Source organism: Sycon ciliatum, chromosome 8 (assembly GCF_964019385.1).
Source record: "Sycon ciliatum chromosome 8, ocSycCili1.1, whole genome shotgun sequence".
Classification (NCBI taxonomy): Eukaryota; Metazoa; Porifera; class Calcarea; order Leucosolenida; family Sycettidae; genus Sycon; species Sycon ciliatum.
The window spans coordinates 33,168,305-33,182,785 of NC_088650.1; the positions used below are offsets into that span (position 1 = coordinate 33,168,305).

Genomic DNA, 14,481 nt, shown 5'->3' on the forward strand with positions numbered 1-14,481 from the left:
ACTTAGGGAATAAGAGCGAGTTTCTAGTTCTTAGAGAAGAGAACCAATTAAAACACATGAGATGAGTTGGGCACAACTCAAGCTTAATAGAATGGACAAGAGAAGCCAGGTGTGCACTGCGTCCATGTGATAACGGGGTTGTGTGACCGATTTTATTAAGGGCGGATGATGAGAGCATGCGGGGTTGACGGAGGAGAATTTTAAGGATTTTCTTGTGGTGTATTTCAAGCTTTGCAGAAGCGGAAGAGGATAATCCAACCCAAGACGTATCGACATAATCAAATATTGGGCGAAGGTAGGCTAAATGAAAAAGAAGCTTGCAAGAAAGTGGGGGGTAGAAGCAGTGGGGGGAGAGAATTCCTAAGGATTTACTTGATTTTTTACAGATCTATTCGATGTGGGGTACCCAAGAGAGTGCAGAGTCAATCACAATGCCAAGGTGTTTGCGAGAAGACACTATGTCAATTGGATTTGGAAAGTTGGCATGGATGAGGGTTGGGGCGGGAAGAGCATGATCTTTGTTTTTGATAGATTTGGGGACAACCTCCAGGACGACATCCAGGAAAGAACTTCCTGAATGCCAGCACGCAAGTTGTTTTTCAGGCCAGTGAGGGAAGCTGATGAGGTGAGAAGGGTCGTGTCGTCAGAAAACAGAGACGTTCCAGGGAAGACTGCGGGTAAGTCGTTTACGTACATTATAAATAGTAGGGGACCAAGAATTGATCCTTGAGGAACGCCTGACAATACTGGCTCTGCAGCCGAGGATGTGCCAAGCACAGTTACGTACTGATAACGCCCAGCGAGATAGGATTTCAGCCAGGAGAGTGGTTGTTTGCGTACCCTGAATGCATGCTCGAGCTTTGCCAAAAGCCCTCGATGCCAGACGGTATCAAAAGCCTTGGCCAAGTCAAAGAAGCAAATGCCAGCAAGCGCTCTGTTATCCCTATGCTGGCACACCTGCTGCACGATGCGGGTCAGTTGAAGGGAGGTGGAGTCGCCTTTACGACACCCAGATTGTGCGGGACTCAGAAACGGCGAAACATGTCTGTATAAGTGGTCATAAAAGATGCGTTCTCATACTTTGGACACGCAGGGAAGAAGAGAGATAGGGCGGTAGTTTGCAGGTTCGTGGCGGGAACCTTTCTTGAATACAGGTATGACTTTCGCTGTTTTCCATGCGGAAGGGAATATGCCCGGCGTGGTAAACGACATGTTGAAAATATGGCACAAAGGGAATGCTATGGATGGTGCCAGGGCCTTGAGGACCCGGTTGGGGATGCCGTCAGGACCAGATGCCTTGCACGTCGGAAGCTTCTTCAGATGACGCCGGACAGTGGCAATTGTGGTGATGACGGACGTGAAACAAGCTGAGGGATCCGAGGGGGTGAGAATAGGGGGAATAGAGAGCAACGGGTCATCTGGCCGAGTCACAGAGGCAAACTGGGCGTTTAATGCCGTAGCTTTGGCCAAAGGGTCAGCCGCCTGCTGAGTCCCTGTTGTGAGTGACGGAATTTCCCGTGATACGTTTCGAATTTTTGCTTGAATTGCAATATCAAATTTGGACTTCACGGAGAATTTGCATCGAAGAAAGCAGTACGTGGCATGTGGCCTCTAATTTCCTAAAAACTTTGAAATTCTCCGTGAAGTCCAAATTTGATATTGCAATTTGTATTTGCTCGCAGTGGACATAGTTTGATGCGCTCCCCATGATATCAAGCGAATCCGAGGGCCCTCTTGACTGGTGTGAGTTGCCAGCATGATGCAAGCCAGATATGAATTGATCGAAGAAGGATAGATTTACCATCACTGTGGATAAGAGTCATACTGTAGCTCAGCTGGTTAGAGCATTGCTCGCGAATAGCAAGGTCCCTGGTTCGAGTCCCGGTGGTGTGACTGATGATTTTTCTTTCTTTCATATCTGGCCTGCAAGTGTTGAGTTTCGGAGAGAAAAGAGCAGTACCTGGCATGTGGCCTCTAATTTCCTAATACCCTGGTGTGTTTGAGATACTTTTAATACCACTATTAGTCGACCCACACCTGTAATATTTTGTTTCCTGACCTCCCATGCCCAGTAGTGATTTCTTCACCAACGCATATGGCTGATTGGTTTGCAGGCCTGCCTGCGAATCATGAGGTCCCGAGTTCGAGACCCGTGCTGGTAGCAGGGAGCGTGTAAAGACTTTTTACTTGTGTAAAGACTTTTTATGCGTGGTGAACTGCGCCGACACCCACGGTCAACTGGGTACACACAGCTCGGAGTGAGGGTAACAAGGATGCAGTTTACAGGGTTATGGGCTGTTACACGCCCGATTGGTTGAGAGACTCACCTACTCTCCCCTGACTCACTTGTGAGGTCTGCATTTGCCACTAAGGTGTACAAGGCATAGGCATAGTGGTGGCCTGCGGATGCGAAGGCTAGTTTGTGTGTTTCTGAACATTCAAGCGATGCCAACGCGAATCCCGCGAACTATTATAGTTATTTCTTCTCTTCTGGCATTCTTCATGCACTCTGCGTCCCAGCACTCTTGAGTCTTCGTAAAGTAAAATTCTTGAAGATTTTCAGTGGAAGGTAAAAATCGCTAAAATTAATTGGCGCTAACTGGTCCAGTTTTCTAAAACGCTAAATTTGGCCACCGCGAAAGTTTGTCGTTTTACAGTATCCAAGACTCGAGGCGGCTATCCGTTGCGATAGGCGGTTGGAGTCACGGGTAGAGACAACCAGACGCTGGATTCCTCACGGACGCATTCACTGCAAACTTGATGGAAACAGCGCTGGCGGCGCTCACTGGGTCCAGAACTAAAATTTTCTAAGAACTACCACTGTACAATGGTGACCAGCATGGTGAAGAGAAACAACAGGTATGTCAGCTACAACATACTTCGAAGTAATTATATTCTTTCTACAACGACACCTACCTCTGGCTCAATACCTGACGATCTACTGCAAGCTGATGCGAAAGTGCATTACACCCGCGAATGCCGAGCTTGTCAACGGAACAGGGAAGTGGCTTACTCTCTGAAGTTGAAATGTATTTGGACTGCTGCTAAAGTGAAGTCAAGAAATACTAGTGATAACCACAAGTGCAAGCATTGTACATGAGAAAACACAACCAGGGGCATTAATAGGCCATTCACACGACATGTAAACACTTGCACGTGTGTGACCAAGATAACACTGGCAAACCGTGATCCAGTTCACACGGTGCTGGGCAAACTTTACAACCATCAATGTATCCATAATGACCTCCTGAAAATACCGGGAAATGTTAAATTTTTTGAGCAAAAGGACATCGGCCAAGATAAAAAATCAGTTGCACGCGTGTGTCCAAGTTTTTCGTATCCGAGTAAATATCCTTGGAAACGGTACGATAAAAGTGAGTTTGGACGTCTTGTGAATGGCCTATAAACACCAGTGTGTGTAGTGCAGTATCTGGTGAAAAACATGTTCACGGTCAACATGTGTCACTAGTGACAACAAAAACATCTTCACGAGTGTGTAATAGTGATAGACATCTCATCAAGTGTACATAAACAAGAGTGCGCAACTCTCACATCTGCTCTGTTCCATGGGGGAGTTATTCGTCCATACAATGCATGCGCAAAACATGCGATGGGCACTAGACCGTCATCGCGAGTCTCTGTTTCGTCGTCTTGAAACCAACACTTTTTTGTACCTGACGATGGCAATTGTGACGAAACGTTGTACGTAAAAGAAATCGGTTCGGTTTGCAGTGCTGTGGGAATGGGTGTGTCCACCCAACTACTCTCTTCAAATTTCTCTCCCTGTTAACCCTCTCAGTGCCACGGGCGACTTTAGTCTCCCAGAATGAGTATGTGTGTACAAATATTTTCGTATCTCCACTTCTACACACAGGAGAGTAACAAACGACCACTCTACGTCTCCAGGAAGACCTTGGCTATCCACTTATCACATCGGTTTGTGTCTGACGGTGAGGATAGACGTCGCCAGGGCGAAGCCTGAAGTGCGCGTGCTCGGACAAACAATTGCCGCGAGTTGAAAACATGACGTATGCGCATCGCGGGTTTCTCTATTTCTTTCGTGGCAACCCATGCGTATTGGGTATCAAAACATCGAGATTTTCAGTGGCTTTCAGGTCAACTTTGTCCGAATTTTAAGCGTTGAAAGTTGACTGCGCTGCGATCGATCACGTGCGTGAGAACGTGCAGCCGCTACGAAAATGCAGAAAACGGACAGCGCTCAGGCGACCTCGCGAGGAAGACAATTTTCGCTGCATTTCCTCTTCACAGTTGTCTGCCTGACCTTGATATCTTTCCAGAGAGCCATCGTTTTTGTCGTTTGTAAAGATACGTGGATATACAGTTGAGCTATGAAAAATTTGAGTTCAATATTATTAATAGCTTGTTATCAAGCCGATAGCGCATTTCAATGAAACCCATGCAAGCCACTCACGCGCCCACAGACTCATAGTTTCTGCGTTGCACAGTATTACTAAATACAGGCGAGTAACCAGAGTGGATACTAGGGCTCAAACGGTTAGTCCGATTAACCGGTTGCAGACCGGTTACGAAGAATTAACGGTTAACCAATAAAGATAACGGTTACGCAGTAACTTTTCAGTCAATTTTTCAAGTATCAGGTCGTTGCAAAGTATGCACTTTCGCAGGCTGTCGCACGCGTACGCAATTTCTGGGCTGTCAACTCGGTCATATCTGGTCTCTTCGTGTGAGAGTATGTATGAATGAGCATGCAAGAGAATATACATGTGTGCGTTGTACTGAATAGGGTACATTTTTTGAATAAGTATCCAAATATACGGTTAAAAAAGAGTCCGCAGGATTGCCGTGGCTTATAGGTTATAACCGTTAAACCGACCGTTAGCTTAGCAGTTCACCGTTGGGGGTAAAACCGTGACCGTTTGAGCCCTAGTGGATACTTTGCAGTCAGGTATCCATACGTGCTTGGCCAGCACATGTGGAAATGCACTGTACCACTACCAGTTCATGCACAAGTCTACAGGCAGTACAGTGACTGACTTCATGCCTGGATTCTACTGTTGACTGAAGAAGAGTTCACAGGATCTACATGACTCAGTAGGACATCTGGTCTATGTACAGTGAACTTCGCTAATAACGACTGCGGATGTAACGACAATTCGCGAATAACGACAAAATTTCCATGCCCAGAGCAAAGTCCCATCTTATTGTAATACAAAATATTAAGACTTCGGATATAAGGACACTTCGCGAATAAGGACACTCTTCTGATGCCCCGCCGAGTGTCATTATACGTGAAGTAACAGTTGACTGTGTACAGGCTTGTACTTCTTTGAACCGCTGTTTGCATTCGCTGTGTGAACCACACTGCAACAGTGCTGCCCAACACCGGTGCAGTGCGGATTCACACCGACTTTTTGCACTAGAAAAACCAGAGCCGAAGTCGGAAATTCAACGTCTTTTTGTTTCGAAAGCTTTTAATTTGTTTCTACTTTCTCTTTATTCTTCGCCAGCAATTATTTCCAAGTTCTGTCAGTGTGGCAGGTACATGTACATGCAATTATTTCCAAGTTCTGTCAGTGTGGCAGGTACATGCAATTATTTCCAAGTTCTGCCAGTGTGGCAGGTACATGCAATTATTTCCAAGTTCTGTCAGTGTGGCGGGTACATGCAATTATTTCCAAGTTCTGTCAGTGTGGCAGGTACATGCAATTATTTCCAAGTTCTGTCAGTGTGGCAGGTACATGCAATTATTTCCAAGTTCTGTCAGTGTGGCAGGTACATGCAATTATTTCCAAGTTCTGTCAGTTGGCAGGTACATGCAATTATTTCCAAGTTCTGTCAGTGTGGCAGGTACATGCAATTATTTCCAAGTTCTGTCAGTGTGGCAGGTACATGCAATTATTTCCAAGTTCTGTCAGTGTGGCAGGTACATGCAATTATTTCCAAGTTCTGTCAGTGTGGCAGGTACATGCAATTATTTCCAAGTTCTGTCAGTGTGGCAGGTACATGCAATTATTTCCAAGTTCTGTCAGTGTGGCAGGTACATGCAATTATTTCCAAGTTCTGTCAGTGTGGCAGGTACATGCAATTATTTCCAAGTTCTGTCAGTGTGGCAGGTACATGCAATTATTTCCAAGTTCTGTCAGTGTGGCAGGTACATGCAATTATTTCCAAACCCTGTCAGTGTGGCAGGTACATGCAATTATTTCCAAGTTCTGTCAGTGTGGCAGGTACATGCAATTATTTCCAAGTTCTGTCAGTGTGGCAGGTACATGCAATTATTTCCAGGTTCTGTCAGTGTGGCAGGTACATGCAATTATTTCCAAGTTCTGTCAGTGTGGCAGGTACATGCAATTATTTCCAAGTTCTGTCAGTGTGGCAGGTACATGCAATTATTTCCAAGTTCTGTCAGTGTGGCAGGTACATGCAATTATTTCCAAGTTCTGTCAGTGTGGCAGGTACATGCAATTATTTCCAAGTTCTGTCAGTGTGGCAGGTACATGCAATTATTTCCAAGTTCTGTCAGTGTGGCAGGTACATGCAATTATTTCCAAGTTCTGTCAGTGTGGCAGGTACATGCAATTATTTCCAAGTTCTGTCAGTGTGGCAGGTACATGCAATTATTTCCAAGTTCTGTCAGTGTGGCAGGTACATGCAATTATTTCCAAGTTCTGTCAGTGTGGCAGGTACATGCAATTATTTCCAAGTTCTGTCAGTGTGGCAGGTACATGCAATTATTTCCAAGTTCTGTCAGTGTGGCAGGTACATGCAATTATTTCCAAGTTCTGTCAGTGTGGCAGGTACATGCAATTATTTCCAAGTTCTGTCAGTGTGGCAGGTACATGCAATTATTTCCAAGTTCTGTCAGTGTGGCAGGTACATGCAATTATTTCCAAGTTCTGTCAGTGTGGCAGGTACATGCAATTATTTCCAAGTTCTGTCAGTGTGGCAGGTACATGCAATTATTTCCAAGTTCTGTCAGTGTGGCAGGTACATGCAATTATTTCCAAGTTCTGTCAGTGTGGCAGGTACATGCAATTATTTCCAAGTTCTGTCAGTGTGGCAGGTACATGCAATTATTTCCAAGTTCTGTCAGTGTGGCAGGTACATGCAATTATTTCCAAGTTCTGTCAGTGTGGCAGGTACGAGGTGATTCGTAATTTTTTAACATTGAGTCATTTCTTAACAAATCGGTAAAATATCTCATTGCAAGCACCTGCAAAAAGTCACGTCAAATTTCTTTTTGCCATTGCCATTGCCAATGTTCTGTCAAGTTCGCCTCCAAAATTGAGACTGATATTCCTTCAGGAAGTGACATTGCAAGAGCTTTCAGTCTGCATGTGCGCGATGTTTACGGTAAAATAGAGTATAAGAGAGTCATAGCCGCTGGTTTCAACCTCGAGTGACAACATATTTAGCTGAATAGGAAGCATATGATAGCTACATACTGGAAACGACGCCTGGGAAGGAGGAATGTCGGTGTGTTGGCCCTAGTAATGGCCAAACATTGGCAATCACTGAATTTGCTAACAGATGTTGATCACAATTACACATGAAATCAGGGTGATACACCTATTGCTATGTAAGCTTGAATGGCTTGTATTTGGATGAACATGATCTTGATCCAGTCTTGCTGGACCATCCTGAAGACGTAGGGTCTCCTTCTATTGAAAACTGACTTGAAATTGTGCTGCTAAGGCCTATTTTACCACGATGTTAAGAAATGACCACAACAAATAATATGCGGAAAAATTGCCATTTTTCAACTGCCACCTGCTTCCCAACACCAAGGATTATGTGAATGAGAATCCCAACATTGCAATCCAAGGACATCAGTATTACATTTTTAGAGGATGAAATGGAAAGATTCACACCTCGAACCCTACGGAAGGCTTTTTTACTTTCGTGTTAAATAATGACGAATCACCTCGTACATGCAATTATTTCCAAGTTCTGTCAGTGTGGCAGGTACATGCAATTATTTCCAAGTTCTGTCAGTGTGGCAGGTACATGCAATTATTTCCAAGTTCTGTCAGTGTGGCAGGTACATGCAATTATTTCCAAGTTCTGTCAGTGTGGCAGGTACATGCAATTATTTCCAAGTTCTGTCAGTGTGGCAGGTACATGCAATTATTTCCAAGTTCTGTCAGTGTGGCAGGTACATGCAATTATTTCCAAGTTCTGTCAGTGTGGCAGGTACATACATGCAATTATTTCCAAGTTCTGTCAGTGTGGCAGGTACATGCAATTATTTCCAAGTTCTGTCAGTGTGGCAGGTACATGCAATATTTCCAAGTTCTGTCAGTGTGGCAGGTACATGCAATTATTTCCAAGTTCTGTCAGTGTGGCAGGTACATGCAATTATTTCCAAGTTCTGTCAGTGTGGCAGGTACATGCAATTATTTCCAAGTTCTGTCAGTGTGGCAGGTACATGTACATGTGTGAAGCGCTTTCATGAAACGAAAATTGGAGATTTGTTTTCAGCGACTTCTTCCAAGCGCCGTGATAGCGGTTGTTCGGACAACTCTTCGAGTGCTGTCGCTGTATCGGTGCCCGATTCCGTTGACCCTGGCGGCGAATTCGCTTCACGGCAGCCCAAGAGTGTGGCCTCTCTGAGAATCTCCGACTCTGAATAGGAGTCTGGAACGTTGGGGGAGTTGTCGTCACACGAGGATGGTCCCGGTTGTCTTGTAGATTGTATTCTCCGGAACCTGCAGCTGATCATACGCGTGCAGTGCGACCCGAAGCCGGTACTCTTCTTCCGAAGCTAGTTGACGATGCCAGCAATTTGTGAACGTTTGAGAATCCGGAAACAGGGAGAAATGCATGGACAGTGGCTGGTGCGCAGGGCTCGTTGCTGAAATTGCCAGTTTACGCTAAGTTCAAGGGAGACCTTTGAGCTTTGTTTCACATGCACAAAGTTTGGAGGGGAGAGCAACAAGTTTGGCCATCAACTAGGTCAGCTGTTTTCCAGTCGCTGGCAACTAAACCACGGTCCACGGAGCATCATTCTCCCAAATATCGGGTGAACACCACGACTCACACCACTCTGAACCAGTATCGTGTATTTGTCGCAAATGCTGAATACATAACCTGTTATTTACTCAACCTGCGGGCGGAACTGTTTCGTCCATTGTGGACTCGTACGCGTAGCACAGAGGCTGTACTTATAATTATATGATTGTATAAATTGAAACAGTGTACTAACGTTTGATATCAATTACACACTTCTGTATTGCATAGTGCAACTGCCAGATATTTCACCTAGCCTCTAGTGGAATACACATGCATTATCTGTATCAAGGACCTCAAGTAAATCTGAACTTGGTTGGCCAAAGATATCCAGTATCCAAACAAATATTGCCCGAGCTACGCCACTGAAACAGTACAGCATGTGCAGTGCAGAATCAGGTGGAATACATGTTCAGGATCAACACGTGTACATACATGTATTCACAATGTGACCGGCAACATGAGGGGTGTGATGGTGCCCCACATCTCATGGATAGCTGTACAGGACATGTCGACATGGTGGTGGTAGGTGCACCTCACGTGACTCACGTGACACCTAATCACTGCATAGTTCAACCAATCAAATGAACGACACGCTGTCATGAATACTGTATACACACAGTACATCTAAATAATAATTCAGTCACTCACAGTCAAGTCTATTCAACATACCTTCGCACTCTCGTGCTCCAGCAGCAACTGCAAACATCCGAAATACTTCTGTATCCTGGCTAGGTCCAACGCTGTTCTCCCTTGCTGAGTACACAACAACACGCCACGGGAACAAAAGAAAAAAAATCGTGAAAATTCGAATTATTTTTTACAAAATCGAAACACAACGATGGGCAATTCACGGCTGTTAGCTGCACTTAGATCGCGGCAACTTAGTTTTCTGCACGTGAACCATGAAAAACCAATGCATGCTCATGCATGTTCATGCATAACCAGTCAGCTGGCCTGCTCTCCCACGCATTTGACAGGTAACAATTCCATCAAATTTGAGATATCGCTTCGTTCTAAGTCTCAAAACAGTTCTAAAGTCACCAAACCACGCTGGTAATCGATGGCTATTCAATGTTAACATCTTCAGGAAGACTTCAGCCGTTTCCCGAGAGTTTGGGCATCGTTACCGTTATTTTTCACGGTGTTCTTCTTCCTCCTGTCTGGAGCTGCAATTGCATCCTGGAATTATTTGAAAGGTATTTCGTGCGGGCTGTGGGGGGTTCCAACAGGCATAAACTGACATCGCTATAGGATAACTGGTAACTTTCACCCTTCAAGGAGGTAGAGCAATGAGAATTTTTTTGTGGCGGTCGTCCAATTTTTGTGGCGGTCGTGGCTGTATTTGTGCACTTCCAAGGCTTTCATTCTGCCTGATACTACTCTCTACTGTATATGTATGAGAATCGTTGTTTAGGCACATGTAGCTGCCTTATTTGGTAGATCTGCTGTTTCAATCACTTGGGACACTTTGTATAGCCTATTTGTCTTTCGTTCGTGCCATCTATCAGTTTTGTGGGGTGCCTAGACCTGTATTTGTGAAGTTCTCGAGTAAAGACCCTAATTCTTGACTGTAGTCACGTCTTGAATTGAATTTGCTGGGCGAGCCCTCGTTCACGCAGTTGTCCTTATCGTAATAGTCAATATCTGCTTGCTGGATGGACTAGCGGCTAGAACAGGGATGACCAAATGGTCCAAGTGTGTACTAGTACACGATTATTGTTTCCATCATCGTGATGAGCGTTGTGGAATTGCAGTCGTCTGCCTTTGGCACTGAGGACATGAGGAGAGTTGATTGTTACTTCTGCTCAGCAAAGAAGCGATCATCAGCTCTCTTTGTTCTAATTATTGAGAGGACATACCGGCATCGCAATCAAGTAAAGATTAGGCAAACCTCGCCAACCTCCAAAGAGAGTCGAAGATATTTTCTCCAAATGCAAAGACGATCTTTGTGAGTTTGTGACTTGCATTTGCGTGCATACACGAGCAAGTCACGGACCACGGCACGTGCGCGGTTACCATGCCATCTCGAACCGACGCCATCTTTTTAAGTTGCCGCTTCTTGACCATGTTGACAGCGTGGCAAGGACATAATCTACAACAAAACGAAATCAGCCTATCCACAAGACGACTTACATGTACAGAATAAGTCTCTCCTTCCTCAGCAACATTGCTACTCCATGCATTCACAGGAAAAACTCCAGTTCATGCCTCGAGAAATTTGAATATTTTTTACAGATTTCTACTCCAGGCTGCAAAGTTCTGGCACAGAGCTCTCCTTCTCACCACCACCACCATCAGTTCGCGCCTGGCGCCTGGTCGATGCATGGCTGGCGGTATCTGGCATAGCAGGCTGGTACATCAAGTAGCGCATGGCACATAGATGATGACACAGCAACGACATAGCTCGATTGCGACGGACGTTTCGTCCCCGCTGGACTCATCAGGCAATTTTCTTCTTGAGAGCTCTGTGCCAGAACTTTGCAGCCTAGAGAGCGTGTGTGGGCAGGCGTGTGTTTACCGCCATATTGCCAGGTGTGTCTTTACCACCATATTTATCAACCATAAGTACAGCTGCAGTGGTGTCTTCAATTTCATTCTCTCCAGATTTCTACTCGAACGAAAATATCCACGACGAGAGGAAGACGTCCACAACGCCTGCTCCACGTCAGGAACAACTGCATGTCAACTGCATGTCTTCTGTGTACTCGTTACAATGACAACAACCTTTCACTCCTCACTCGTTCCAACAAGCACCATCAAACAGTCTACTCCGGCACTGCCTAACAGTGAGGCAGGCGATGCTGTATTACTCTGCCCTTGGCGTACCGGATATTCTATATGCGTCGAATGCGTTTCTCCCAGGACTGTCCGCTGAGCAGCGGAACACAGTAGCCAAACTGGATAAACGTTGCATCCGTTGCGTGGCCGATGAGCACCCATTGGCCCACACTCTTCCCCTGTACACCAGGCTGGGTGTCTGCCCAGTGCTGGAACGAGGAGAATGCAAGCTCCAACTCCTGACATTTAGAATCCGTTCTGGAATCGTCAATGAGCTGTTGTCGTCCCGAATTGTATTGCCGCCGACAGGCATGACCACTCGAGGTCAATTGGGACGCAACCTTCCCCTCCCCCTGGCCCACAGTGCTTCTGGCGCATGCCGACCGCTTCTAGCCAGCATAGTATCTGTCCGTGAATTCAAACGCATGCTACGCGTGTTTTACTTCGGTTAAATGTAAGTTTGTAATGGCTTTCGTAACCTGCTGATGAGGCTCGATAGAATCATGCTACGATGACCCGACTTGTAAATTTGAGATCCATTTTTTCTGCTCGTCTTGACCCTGCCTCCCCTCATTGCTACTTCCATTTTCGTATTTTTATTTTCATTTATTTTTCTCTTCATTTCTGACTCTTCTTTGTCATCGCTTCCATAATATTGGGCAGAACTGACCGTTTGCCTTGCGATGTAAAATAAATAAACAACAACAACTCCTTCACACACTGATTTCGAAATTCTTCAAAAATCGAACCACAGAGTGAGTATGACCACGTGGCGATATTGTACGCATGATCTGATGTCATCGAGTACGGTATCGTAAAACAGTAATTAACTGGTACACATTTCTGACAAGAGGTGAGAGGAGAAGAGAGCTGTGGTACTTGTAGCAGTAGTAGGTGTGTATGTGTGTACGTGTGGGTGTGGGTGTGAGCGAGAGAGAGAGAGAGGCAGGACAGGTGAGAAGGACGAGTAGAAACTGTTCACTTCACAACAACACACAATCAAATACTTGCATCGTCACGCAGTGTGGTATCCAAGGTGACACCGTCACTGTCATGTGACAGCATCACCTTGACAAAGTTGATCTGGTTATTGGTGACTGCCCAGAGAAGTGGAGTCGATCGTCCCTGTGGAGAAAGAGAGAATGTGATGAGTATTGCTATACAACCATTACACTAACTACTACAAACACACACCGACACAGACCTGGACAACTAGAACAAACGCATCAACACACACACACACGCGGTCGCGCGCGCACACACACTCCCGTGCGCGCACACACACACACACACACTTGCGTGTGCGCGTGCGTGCGCGCGCACACACACTAGCCCTTTCCCAAAGGTGCTCTTTTAATTCGCACTTAGTGCTTTTCGCGTCCCTCAAAATATGCTGAAAAAGTGCTCTTTTTTCAGTGAAAACAGGCAAAAAGTGCTCTTTTTTCAGTGAAGGATAGCCCCGTGCACAAGAAAAGCGCCTAGATGTGTTTCATAGGAAACAGCTGCGGTGTACCCTTGGAATTACCTACCCAGATGTCATCTCAAATGCAGATTTATATGCTGTTACTGGCCAGTGCTCTGTATCTGAAATGGCCAAGCGGGACAGGTGGAAGCTATTAGGACATATTATTACGCCAGCCAAGTGACATCCCTGCAAATGTTGCTCTCACTGCTTTCTGTACATATGCTACCAGTCAGCCCTTTCGAATAGGTGCACCCCGCTCTTGCCTTACCACAAGTCTCCAGCGAGACGTCCGCCTCACACCTATCTGCATTTTTAAGCCCAGCTGCCTTCGTGATCTCGGCACCTATGCCCGCGACAGAAAACAATGGAGTAACATCTGCTCAGCCATTTAGTCTAGTACTGCTCTTCTTAAATTGGACCTTTATTACAAGACTCTTCTTTTCTTTTTCATTTCGTTCTCCCACTAGGTCAACATAGCCCACTCGATCCGACAGTTTTTTGATTTTTGAAATGCACGGTTCGAATTTTTTTGAAACAGCGAAGCCAATTCCGCCATGGCTGTCGTCTGTCAGGCCAAAGCTCACTAGCCTGTGAGTTTTACTAATGCTTCTGTCGAACGGGTCCTTTGCTCTCAGCTCCTGAAGTCCACAGAAGTCGACGCGATACGTTTGTAAATCACGAGCGAGTTGTTGCTGTTTTGAGTTCGAACACAGTCCACGAACATTGAACGTCGCGATACGAGCGTTTCTCAAAGCCATACGGGAAGGTTCGGCACGCGGGATCAAAGCACGGGTAGCCTGACAGGCTGTGACAGAAAGGTTGGGAGATAGTAAAGATTTAGAGCAATAGAGTGGGAGAGAGAAAGTTTGCTGAGCAGTCAGCCCAACACCAAGGACCTAGGCTATGTTGACCTATCGTTTCCGCAAGCCAAGAACTCATCACTGCCAGTTCGGTTTGTTGTGGCACATGGACCCACGAACCCAAGGTCGAAGGAACAGCCTGAGCTCAGAGACCAGTTCTACGACGCACTATCTTCCGCATGGAATGGGACAAGCAAACGAACGCTTGTCATCGGAGTGGGGGACTTCAACAGCAAAGTTGGCAGCGCTGTCACCTCGTGTGTCGGAAATTACAGCAAAGGGGCCCGCAACGAAAACGGCCAGGCGCTCGTGGACTGGGCAAACTCTCACCAGTTGTTGCTAGCCAACACAGTATTCCGCTATTCAATGCGCTACCGAACAACA

At 45.8% G+C, this 14,481-nt stretch overlaps 1 pseudogene; it reads right to left on the reverse strand.

Moving 5' to 3' along the window:
* The window catches only part of LOC135823703 (GATA zinc finger domain-containing protein 10-like), a 44,402-nt pseudogene extending 30,407 nt beyond the window's left edge, over window positions 1-13,995 (reverse strand).
* Between the last annotated feature and the right edge of the window lie 486 nt (window positions 13,996-14,481).